The sequence below is a fragment of the Bos javanicus genome, chromosome 23 (assembly GCF_032452875.1).
Source record: "Bos javanicus breed banteng chromosome 23, ARS-OSU_banteng_1.0, whole genome shotgun sequence".
Classification (NCBI taxonomy): domain Eukaryota; kingdom Metazoa; phylum Chordata; class Mammalia; order Artiodactyla; family Bovidae; genus Bos; species Bos javanicus.
Window position 1 is genome coordinate 51,379,752 of NC_083890.1, and position 12,610 is coordinate 51,392,361.

Here is a 12,610-nt window from a genome sequence, read left to right on the forward strand (position 1 = left end):
ACCCCTCCCACCGCCAACCACCAAGTTCCCCCAGGAACTGAAGCGGCGCTCCCCCCAGAGAGCTCCTCCTGCCCCTCAGGGGACTGCAGGCCCATCGCACGAAGAAGCACAGGGTCCGTCAGCATGAAGCCCAGCGACGGTCTTTGTCCAATAAAATGACAGTTTTCTAGGCTCTCGCCTCACTCTTTCAACCTTCTCAACAATTTTCCCCCTCCCTGGCGGTCCACAGCTAAAATCCGTGTTAGGCGTTATATGCTTGAGATTGCAAAAATTATTCAGAGCATCTGAGGCTCACACAGACTTTATTCTGGAAAGTTTGACATTTTAAAATCTAAGTACACCACACAATGCATTTCCCTGGTGGCTTAGATGGTAAAGAATCTGCCTGCAATGCAGGAGACCTGGGTTTGAATCCTGGGTCGGGAAGATACCTTGGAGAAGAGAATGGCAACCCACTCCAGGATTCTTGCCTGGAGAGTCCCATGGACAGAGGAGCCCGGCAGGGGTCGCAAAGAGTCACACACAACTGAGCAACTAACACTCACTTTCACACCAAGTAGCAACTTAAAAAATATTTGATTTAAAATTTTTTCAAGGTTTTTAGACTAACAAAACGTTAATTTAGCTACTGATGGTTACCTTCTGGATCCATCTGAATTTAAAATGCATCAGCCAGGTCTACTCCGAAGCAGTCATTATTACAGAAAGAACTGAACTGTTAGACAATGTGGTGTTCTGGGGCTACTTCTTCCTCGTTCTTCATTTATGACCTTACGGAGGTCACTCATTCTCTTTGGACCTCAGCATCTCCATCTGCTAAACGGGAATTTAGTGCTTGACCTCAAAACTATACATCCATGTAAAGTCTCTTAGGATTGCATATAAGTTTATCATTTTATTATTATCTGGGTGTAAAATGTCATTGCTAAAACTTTCAAATAAATTTTCCTGTAAGTTTCTTCATGTCTGTGTCTTCTTGGGGTGACAGAGGATGAGATGGTTGGATGGCACCATCTACTCAATGGACATGCGTTTGAGCAAGCTCTGGGAGATGGTGAAGGACAGGGAAGCCTGGCGTGCTGCAGTCCATTGGGTCACAAAGAGTAGGACATGACTTAGTGACTGAACATATTTCTCCTTGAAATGATTTATCTAAAATTCTTTTACAATCAGTACTCCGATTTTTGCATTAACTTGTCTGGGCCACCAAGGGTCCAGATATTTGGTCATATGTGATTCTGGGTGTGTCTGCTAGAGTGTTTGAGGATGAGATCAATGTTTGATTCAGTAGACTGAGTAAAGGAGACTGCCCTCCCCAATGTGGGTGGGCCTCATACAATCAGTCTGGATTAATCCATACAGAAAGTCTGGATTAGAGAGAATTCACTCTCTGCCTGTGGCCCCGGTCTTTTCCTGTCTTCAGCTTTGCCTTGGGTGAGAATTTGCTCCCCCAGCTTCCCTGGCTCTCAGGCCTTCTGACTTGGACCTGCGGCTTCACCATCCGCTCCCCTGGGTCTGCCCTCATCAACTGGGGTCCTGGCTGCCAGCCTCCAAGATTGTGTGAGCCAGCTCCCTATAGTAAACCCCTCTCTCATGAACATAGGTGGACGATAGATACACGATAGATGAATAGATAGATGGTAAATAGACGACTGATAGATAAGTAATACATACAGATATAGACAGATAATAGATAGATGATAGACAGGTAATAGATACACGATAGACAGATAGGTAGATGATGGATGGACAGATGACAGACAGTTAATAGATCATGATAGATGGACAGATGGTGGAGAGATGATAGATACATGTCCGTCCTTTCGGTTCTGATCCTTTGGAGAACCCTGACTAGCACAGTGTCCTTCTTCCAGAAGGAAGCAGTCAGAGGGCCTGGGCTGTCTCAGCAGCTGCGGGAGGTTTGAGACTGTGGTCTGTGGAGTCTGGAGGAAGGGCCTTGACAGGCTCAGCCGTGCGTCCTTGCACGAGTTATCTCAGCTCCAGGAACCTGAGCTCTTGAGGCCTCAGCCAGAGAGCGAGGTGGCCGGTCCCCAGCAGACCTTCCTGTCCCTCTCTGCCCCTCTCCCCCGAGCCACGCCCGCCCCTCGGGGACAGCTGTTCCCAGCGCCAGGGCTGTGGGCACGCTGCCGCGTCAGCGCTCTGGCTGCCAACCGCAAAGTCTGCACGTGGTCCTCACACCTCCCCGGGGGTTCACTGACCCTAAAGGCTCCCGGGGCAATTCTAGATCATAAAAACAGGAAACACTGGAGTTATGCTTCAGAAAATAATTTCTAAGTGTTTTTCACTCCCCAGATATAACCCGCCCTTGCTGCGTGCCTGCCTCCTTCCCTGAGAAGCGGGGCCTGCAGCATCTGGGCAGCCAGCGAGCCCACCCAGTCCAGGCCCAGACACCGGCCGGCCCCTCCCCTCGTGCCAGCCTTGGCCCGGACAGGCGTCCCCTCTAGACTCCAGAGGCTCCATCCTGCTTCCTGGAGGCTTTTCCAGAGGGCACACAGGACAGGGCCTCTACGGGCACAGTCAGCGTGGCTCCTGGCTCTTCACGGCTCTGGCTGAGTGTGAATACCTCTGACCCAGTACACAGAGGGGCTATTTTTGGAAGGATGCTGCTGTTTACTCTGGAGAAAAGTCACCACACCAGGAGTGACAAATACTTTTCCCTTTGCTCAAAGGTAATTTCTCTGGGCAATTTGGCAATAGCCACGCTTGTAGATGAGTTTTTAAAGTACCGGCTTGGGCCATGAGTGACAGTGTGTTGGTGTGGACCTGCTCTCCCAAGAGGGGTGGGGAAGTGGGTCTGCTTGGAGGACCTGAAAGGAAGACACGCGTGACACGAGGGGTCCTCCTCCTCCACGTGGTCCCTGCAGGACGTGCCGAGACCCAGCGATGAGCCGGTACGGCTCCCAATGCAGGGGGTCCGTCTGCGAGCCCGTCTTGTCGGCCTGAAGCCCACCTGCCTGCCTGAGGGCTGACCTCCCATGAGGCACGGCTCCAAATGTTTCCCTGTGTCACTGTGACGTCGTGTCAGTGTTCTACCAGATTTTCAAAAACACTGAAGATGCTTTATGAGGACAGAGTTACAGTTTGGGAAAAGGAAAGTTCTGGAGGCTGTCGCGGTTGGTGGCTCAGCAGCATAAATGCAGGGAACGCTCCTGCCCCATGCACTGAAAGATGGTGGAAATGGTACATCTTGTTACATGTGTTGTAATAAGGAATGAAAGAATGAAGGAAGGAAGGAGGAAGAAGCTATATTATCAGAGTTGTCAGATTATAGTTCATCTTTATGCCTTTGGTTCAGTTCAGTTCAGTTGCTCAGTCGAGTCTGACTCTGCCACCGCAGGCCTCCCAGACTGCAGCACCCCAGGCCTCCCTGTCCATCACCAAGTCCCAGATCTTGCTCACACTCATGTCCATCGAGTCGGTTATGCCATCCAACCATCTCATCCTCTGTCGCCCCCTTCTCCTCCCACCTTCAATCTTTCCCAGCATCAGGGTATTTTCAAATGAGTCAGCTCTTCACATCAGGTGGCCAAAGTATTGGAGTTTCAGCTTCAACATTAGTCCTACCAATAAACATTCAGGACTGATCTCCTTTAGGATGGACTGGTTGGATCTTCTTGCAGTCCAAGGGACTCTGAAGAGTCTTCTCCAACACCACAGTTCAAAAACATCAATTCTTTGGCGCTCAGCTTTCTTAATAGTCCAACTCTTACATCCATACATGACCACTGGAAATGTCAAACTGAAAATACTTTAGCATAAGAACATAATTTTAGTTAACCTTTCATATCCACACTGACACATCTCTGACACATTTCCCTGCACTCTGCCCTCATCTGATGGAAAGAGTTTTCTCTACCAAATCTCCATCCATGAAGTCAGTCTGTGGGTTTACCTTATCTTGTTCCTACGCGTGGAGGTGCCTTCACAACTCAGTGGACGTTGGAAATGAAAACAAGACTCGACCATGCAGACAAGAGAAGTGAGGGGCTGACCACACATGCGGAGGCCTGGGGCCAGCACGCGTCCCAACAAATCTAGGCAGGTCAGCTCAGCGTGAGTGCTCGGTCCTGTGGATGGGGATGTGGTGCTCTCAGGAGCACTCATGTGTCATTCAGCCTTCTCAGGAGGCTGCTGAAACAGCATCTGCTGCTCAAAATCCTCCAGAATCCATTAGCTTATATTAAATGTGAGGCCATGAAATTCTTTCCTAATGACAGTCATTCCACGTGGCAAGTTTGAAAGATGTAACTTCCCACCAGAGAGGCGTTACAGAGAAACCAGACCTGGGCAGCGCCTTCCCGAAGGGTCCCCTCGACCGGCCCGACAGGAGTCGTCTCAGCCACTGGGAAAGAACATGACGGGAAGCGGGGCTTTGCGTCTTCCCTCGGCTCCAGGGCTCTCAATAGCCGCCCGGGGCTGGCTGTCCTGCTTACGAGTTGTGGCCGCTTAAGTCTGCCAATCACCAGAGAGGACAGTGGTCATGTATTTATATTTATAACCCACGTTCATCCCCGAATGCTGGACGGTCGCCGGGAAACGCCGTCAGCCACGTTTCCTGCATGCGGCTTGGGACGTCCTTGGAGAAACCCCTGCTTCTCACAGGACAGGACCAGGTGGGGAACGAAGGAGGAGTCGTTTTCCCTGTGGCCCGGGTGGTGCTTGTGCCGGGAATTGCGATTAGGTGTTGCCATCTGACCTGCGCAGAGCAAATCTTACCAGTCGGAGAGGTGAGGAGCTGTGACTGATGGGATGACGACCGGAGTTGCCCGCTCTTAACTCCACGTCTGTCCAGATTTGGGCGCTGGTGGGCGCCCTGGAGACTCCGTGGGCTGGTGTGTCTCGGGGACACGGACTCTCGTGGGCAACCGCTGACTCCTCCGCTTGTGGGGACGCACCCGCCGCCGCCCCGCACCCAGTGAGAAGGAAGAGGCTTTGCTCCTTGATCTGGACGCGGGTGCCAGGCCCCGCCTCACGGCGAGTGGAGACCCGCACGTCCTCGGTGAAAACAGTCACAGCGGCTGCTCCCCCACGAGCGCTCGGCCCCATCTGGCCCCGCCCAGCCCTGTCCTGAGGCTCCGCACGCGTCCACTCTTCCCATCCTCACGGGTTCTCCGACGGAAGATATCCACTGGACGCTGTTGGAAACAGAAAAGGTGGGGCGGGAAGTCCAGGGGCTCCAGCTGCTTGAAGGTGCTGAGCTGGACTCCAGACACAGACAGCCCGTCTTCAGGTGCGTCTTTGCAGCTTTGTGCCCAAGTAGCCGTCCAGACGGCTGCTCCCGACACCATCAAGACCCCCTTGTGTACCTGGTGGAGCACCTCCTATTCATGGCCCACCCTGGCCTCACTCTCCGTGTAGCAAGGAGATGGAATACACGCGCACACACACGTGTGCACACACCCGGCGTCTGGGAGGATAAGAAAGCGTGGTTTGTGTTTGCATGTGTGTGTGCCCGCGTGTGTGTGGGTCTCTCCACGCACCAACAGTGCACACACCTGTATCCCTGTCACTTTGCAGGTTATTCTACTTTCTGGGATGTCTATGCTGTGGTAGAGCTGAGGGGACCCTCGCGGCTGTGACTCACAAGCCCAGCATCCACTGCTGTTCCCTCCTGGCCTGGCAAGCACCAGCCCTTCCTCCAAATCAGCTTCCAGACCCCTGAGGGCGGGTCTGCCCCCCGATCCCAACACACACACAGGCCGGCAGGTCGGCAGAGAATTCACAGCAAAGAGAGAGTCCCAGACGAGCAGGCAGTTGGTCTAATGTGAGAAGTCAGTCCCGGGGGAGGCCAAGCCCATCGTCCTCCTTCCCCCAGTGCCACAGGCCTCCAGCGTCACCAGCGCAAGGAGTGACAGGCGTGTGGCGGACGTGGCTGTGCTGCCAGGCGCCATCACGCATCGCAGCGCTGTGTCTCCTGGGACATTAGACCCCGGTTTCTTCGTCCTTTGTGCTGAGTTTTGGCCAGAGGGGTGCAGGGTGGATATTGTGTAACTCAGGGGTCAGCGGGGCACACCGGGTCCTCTAGGACTCAATCAGAACTGGCTGAGCCTCCTGCCCACATCCTGTGGGAAGGCTGGACCTCCCCAACATTCCTGTAAGTGCTGGGGGAATGACTTTCCCTCGGTCACTTCAGGTCCAGTTTCCTGTCCCCTGACCTCGAGATGCCCTTCCCAGCTCACCTCGAGGGGTGGCCTATGTCCCACACCTGGCAGCAACCTTTCCCCTGATTCCCCAGCCTCCACCCTCAAGCACTGGGGGCCTGCACTCAGGAGTTGGGGGCCTGGGCCGGGGCATCCGCAGCACAGCAGGGGGTTCAGGTGGGAGGCCAGGGCCCTCCCTACCTGCCCTGGGGACGGCTCAGCTGCAGACCTCCCCCTCTCAACTGACTGGACACCATTGTTTGCCAAACCCACATTTCAAGTCCCCCTTGAACTTCCGACCTTCATTTAGCATCAGCTTGTCTCTCAGTGACTTGCACTCCTGCCCCAGCAGACCCTGATTTATCTTCGGTGATCACAACGCCCATTCTCCCAGAGAGGGAAGCCAGCAGAAGGGCCATCTCTGCTTCTCTCCTCGGCAGCCCCCATGTCTGGACAAGAGCCTAGACTTTGTAGCTGTTGTGCATCAGCCACACAGTGTCAGGATGGGCAGAAGGAAGAGAAGGGGCGATCTACCTCTGAACGCACAACTGAGTACAATTGTGCACACTTGTACACACCTGTACACACTTACTGTGTGTGTGTACAGGTGTGTACAAGTATTTACATGAGTTCACAAGTGTTCAAAAGTGCACGATTGTGAACATGTGTGTACATATGTGTACAAGAATGCACATGTGTGTGAAGTGTTCACAAGTCTGTACATATGTGTACAGTTGTGTACCACTGTGCGCAAGTGTGTACTTGTGTGTACATTGTGTACAAGTGTGTACTTGTGTGCATGAGCTTGATATCATGTGTGTACATGTATGCCTGGGCATGCATTTGTGCTTACACATGTGTGCATGTCTATGCATGTGTGTGCATATGTATACGCATGTGCCTGAACGTCTGAGACCTGGCTGGAAATCAAAGCTAATAAGCCTCGGCTCCTGCTCACGGGCCTCATAGAAAGGGTATGATTCTGAAACCCATTTGCATCTCTGGCTGGCGAGGCTGTCTTTCCATTGGCACTGGGAGTGAAGGGAGAAATGGCCAAGGAGCTCCTAGCCAAGCAGACTGCAGTCAGCATGCTCCACCCAGATGCCCACCGGGCCATTTCAGTTGACACCTGAAGTGTCCGGGGCTCAGTGGGAAGCAGGTGGACGAGTCAGGGCTGGGGGCCACGCAGGAGCTGGGCTGGATTCACACAGCCTCGAGCTGCAGCCCTGGAGGCAAAGCCAGCGCACTGTCTCGGGGCTGGGCCCTTCCCCGGGGCCCCTGTCACACCCGGACGGTGCACGTCCTTCGTGCCCTGCAGTCCAGGGGGAGGTGCGGGAGCCTTACAGACCTGCAGGCTGCACCAGCCCTCGCGCCCAGGGCCCCCACTCTCTTTTGCCCTCACCCCTCAGGCAGAGGCTTCCTGCCAAACCCAGGACACCTCGATCTTAAAAAAGGGCTGAATCTCAGCTGCTGCTTCCTCCTCCCGCCTCGCTGGGTCGTGTCCATTCAGAGGAGATGCCCCTCCAGTCTCCACTGAGCTGTGAGGATCCCAAGTCACCACCTGGGAGGGTCCGACCTCCAGGACACCGGCCGGGCTGAGCTCTGCTTCCTCTGCCTGGTAGTGGGGTTCACTGTGAGGAATTTTCTGGTTACTTTGTGGATACAGTCATTTGGCTCCAGACAAAACCGAGCATCCATCTGCATCTGATTTCAGTCAATCGTGAGCTTGTTGTCTTTTTTCTGAATGGTTAGGGTTGGCTGTGGGTGGGTGGGGGGATAGCTGTTGGGGGGGGGTGTTTCACGAGAAAGATTCTGGGGGCATAAAGAGAGAAAACAGAAAACTTCATGACTAATTGGAAATTAGAAAGCGCCATCACACTCTTCACACAGCGTGCTTGAGGGGTCAGTGACTCGCGAGCCGTGGGTGGATCGGCTGAAAATGTCACCCTGTGGACACGCGTTCATTCACACAGCCCTCGAGGTGGGAGTCGTTCCATCCTGACTGTAAGAAAATATTTGGAGAAGCACATACTGGTATTTGCCCTGCATCTTAGAGATCACTGCCATGTCATGATGGAAAAATCATAGCCCCTGAACCGGCCATGTACTAAGCAAAAATAAAATCCCCATAAATTCCCCACACAGAAATCACACAGGTAAGGTTTTTCTCTAATGAAAGATAAAAATAATTTTTTCATGATTTTTTTAATGTTTAAAAGGTAAAAATCATCATTACTAGAGAGAAAATACAAAATGAGCACATCAGAGATTTTACTTTCATCATCAACCAATGAGGAGACCAGTACGATGTTAATTACCATGAGTTCAAAAAACAATTACACACATACACACACATACAGAAGTGATTAGAAATGTTGAAATGAATTTACAGATAAATCAAAACTGGTCAATATCCACAAAGCAATAGTTGTCTGAATCTCCAATAATTCAGACATAACATATTTATATTTCTATGGTCAAGAGTCATTCGCACTATCACAAAACTTCTTCAGTTTCCAGGTTGTAAAATAGCTCCAGTCAGAGATGACATGGAACAGTATGTTCCTGTTACAAGGGGTACCTAATAGTCTGCCCATTTCAAACTTTCCCCAAATTTTCGTGTGAGTGTATGTGTGTAATTTTTCATTGAAATTGTGGGCTACTTATTGTTAGAATAAGAAATGAGTTGGCAATAATTATTTTTACTAATTTTTTTATAAAGAAGTCCTATTCATATAAATAAGTAATAAGTAAAAGATTTGTCAAGGTGATGTCACTCAATTCTTTTAACTTGTTCTGAGTTATATGCCAAAAATCATGAAATGATCAATCACCAAAATTATTTTTAATGATCCACCAGCTGATAATTAGGTTTTCCTGTAACTGTATTGAAAGTGAAGAATTTGAGACAGCCTGACTTGCTGCCAGCACTGCAGTCCTTCGCTCTCTCAGCGCATATCGTGACCTGCTCCCTGCTTGCCTCCGAGGCCCTTACAGACTAGACCAGCGCCCCAGAACAGCTGAGTGCCAGCGCGCCCTTTGCGGAGTGGGGAGGGTTCGGGGGATGCAGATGACAAGCCAGCACCACTCCTGCCCCTCATGGAGCTCTGGATATGTTTGACACGGAGCAGACCCTTTTAAAATTAACAACAACAAAATCCCGAATGACTAGATAGATGTCTAAGGCAGATTCACCATAAAACCAACAGAGCTCAAGCTTCAGGACCCTTCATTACTTGGGCTCCTTCCGGGGGCCAGGTGAATCCCTCAGGAAATGGTCCACACGCACGTAAGTTTCTTGAGCGACCCTTCACAATGTGCTCATGTGACCATGTGCAATAAAAGTTGCAAACATAAGATCATTTAACGAAGATGAACTAGCGTCTTCTTCCTTTGGAGGGTGAGCTGGAGTGGCTGCAGGGCATGCGGGCTCCAGGGAAGGGATGAGTGGGGCTGGGGAAACAATGGGATAAATGGGTGGTTTCCAGCCCTCTCCTCTCCGACTTACTGCTGAACACCCTTGATGGCGCGTGGCTTCTGTGAGTGTCTCCACCACACGCTGCGTCTACTGGCCCAGCCCCAGGACTGCAGGATGCAGGTCCAGAGATAAGCGTCAGTCCAAGGGTACCCGCTGTGGGTGGTCAGGAGAAGTAAGTCTCACATGCACAGGCTCAGAAGCTCGTCTGCAGGAGGCTCCTCCAGCCGTCGCTGTGTAAAACTGTACACGAGGATCATCAATATTGGTCAAAAGCTCGTTCTGCTTTCTTCTTTCTTTCTGGATGGGGTTGGAATATCTGATAAAAAAGAAAGTTTGGGTTTTTTTTTACTGGATTTAGGAAGACGAAACATTTTAATAAAGCAAATGAGGAATCATAGAGACTTGATTTGGACGTATGTAAATGTACATCTTTTGAATGCATATGAATGTATCTCTGTGAATGTGTTTGGGTGTGTATCTTCTTTTGGCAAGCCTAAATTTGTTAAAGAATGAAGAGATAATTAATATTAAATTCAATAGAGTACAAACAAAAATGAAAAGTTGTGCAATGGAATCCATAAGAAATATTCTGATATAGAGTACTAAATTTTGACCAAAAGAATGTTCAGATTGCTTCAAAGCCAGTAATTCATCAACAGGAAGAGATAAATTCTGACTAGAAATTATGAGTAGGATTGAATTATAGGAAAATCTAATCAGTGAGGATGCCAGAACTGTCTGAACACTTTGGGGGAAAGATTTCAAGCAAGTTAATCAACCCTGCAAGTGACTGTGTGCCTGTGAGAAATGGCTCCCACGTGATGGGAAAATGAGGCGCCCAGGTAGAAGGAAGACCCCAGACAGGGCCAGAGGGGCCCAGAGGCGGGTCCCAGCACACTGTCACTTCTGTCTGGCCTTCATTTACCAGGGTAACGTTTCCCCGTTAGGACAAGCTTTCCAGAACAGCCCATCCTCACGGTCCTGCTGGCATGGGAAGGAGCTGGGAGGCTTTTTCTCCCTGGAGACGACTGTCTGGGTGAAACCTCTACGTGTCCTTGGGTGTCGAGCCTGAGCAGTCCTTCCTGCTGGCCCCAAGCTGTAGGCTCCCAGCTGGCCTGGGTTCCCACGCACCCCGGAGGCCAGCCTTGTCCCCGTGGTCACTCTGGCTGATTGCGACTCCCTCTGAGGCTGAGGCCAAGCTCAGCTCAGGACACAGCAGAGACGAGGGTGGTCCTGGGAGCAAAGTCCCTGGACCGTCATCTCGGTTAGATTCCTCTCACGTCACCAAAAGACTCCCTCACCCTGGGGGACTTTTAAATGAACACGTGGCCAAACATGGGGGCCTCCATATTGGAGCTGACGAGCAGGGCACGCTGGGATCCTCGGCCAGTGTCCCCTGAAGCCCAGTGTCCGACGCAGAGACCTGACTGGACAGTGACCCAAGTGACGCAGGCTCACGCCCTCTGCTCCCCGGAAGTGAGCAGCGGGTCTGGATTTAGCTGGACGGTCACCGCTGTGCAACCATCCTCTCCACCCTCTCTTCTGCCTTTCAAGCTGGACAATCCGGTGCTCCATCTGTCCCACCTCGAGGAGGAGTCTGTGTTTGGGCTTTGCCTCCCCACTGATGATCCCCTTTGGCGTCAGTGTGTGTCCACTCTGAAACCATGGAAAATGGTGCTCCCGGCCAGAGTGGAGACGCCCCCCGCCCCCTGCAGCGTGTCTGTCCTTCGTGAAGAGTCGGGGGAAGCACCAGGGGCGGGGCCGTGCAGCTCAGCCCCCAGCCCGGCTGCTCCCCACCGTCCTGCCGACTCAACCCCGCCAGCCCTGCCCTGCTCACAGACGTCCTCCGGTTCTTCGTCCAGAGTCAAATCTCTGCCTCAGCATTTTTCTCCAGCTCAGGAGGGAGAAGCAGAGGGTGGAGGGCACTGGCCTCCCAGCCCTGCCGACCTCCAGGGGCGTCCCGCTGGCTGGCAGGGGGGTGATGGACGGCGCCCCTTCTTGAGGGGGCGGGTGGGACGGGGCGCCTTGGCCTGAATCTGTCCAGTTAGCAAAACAGGGGGAGCTGCCAAGACAAACAGCTGAGGTATGAGGGCTCGCAGCTCGCGATCGCTGCAGGGTGACAGGCCCCGGGGAGCGAGACGTCAAGGATGCTGCTTGGAATAGCTGGGATGGCGAGCATTCTTTCCCAGAGGAGGGCTGGACCCGGCGCGGGGGGCAGGCACACGCGACCCCGGTGCTCGGGAGTGGGGGGCTCACTGCTGCTGCGCCACCTCTGGGGGTTGGGGGCTGAGCAGCACCCACCGCTCAGCGTTTCCCACGCTGGGGCCCCGTCCCCGCCACCTCCTGGCCGCGTCCAACGCCAGCTTGGCCGTGAATCGGTTATATCAAAAGAGCCCTTGTAGTGCATAATCATTTTCATCTGGTTTTGGGGGAAAAGCGTCCGTAAAACGTCTGCTGGGCTATGGCTCGGGCCAGCCGGGCAGGCCTGCAGAGCTGGTGCTTGGCCGGGGGAGCAGCTGACAGGCCAGCCGGGCCTGCTTTACAGCCTCCAAAGCCTGTGCTGACACGGAGGATCGGGGTAGGATTTATGGTCAGCTCAGGCCATCACCCAGCGCCGAGAATTGGTCATTACAAGCCGCCTGACAGCTGGAATGCAGTCGTCACTTGGAGGAATATTTATTTGGTTTTTAAGTTTTTGGATGAATCTGGTTTTCAGAAAGCAAGGGCCCCCTAGGAAATCAGACCATGCCATTATTGCATCCAAGCCATTATGCAGTTGCTGGCCAATTATGTAATCCTATATGGAAAACAAGCCGAGGGCAGGGCAGGCCCTGGGACACAAGGACTCCTGTTACCAGCCTCGCCTGCGGCTCCACGGGGCCGCCCGCACCTCGGTGTCACTAAGGCACCCGAGAAGCCAGCGCTTGTACCGTCTGCCGGGCCCCTGCACCTCCCCGACTGTGGTGACAGT

The 12,610-nt window shown here is 52.6% G+C and overlaps 1 long non-coding RNA gene across 2 annotated transcripts in view; it reads left to right on the top strand.

The window, feature by feature from the left end:
* Positions 1-10,359, top strand: part of LOC133236802 (uncharacterized) — a 25,546-nt gene extending 15,187 nt beyond the window's left edge. The window contains exons 3-4 of one of the 2 annotated variants that reach the window (XR_009733045.1): positions 7,571-7,881; positions 9,022-10,359. This is a non-coding gene — a long non-coding RNA (uncharacterized LOC133236802). Of the gene's footprint in view, positions 1-7,570; positions 7,882-8,051; positions 8,914-9,021 lie in introns of those variants that run through there. The other variant, XR_009733046.1, reaches the window with a different exon arrangement.
* The last annotated feature ends 2,251 nt before the right edge of the window (positions 10,360-12,610 follow it).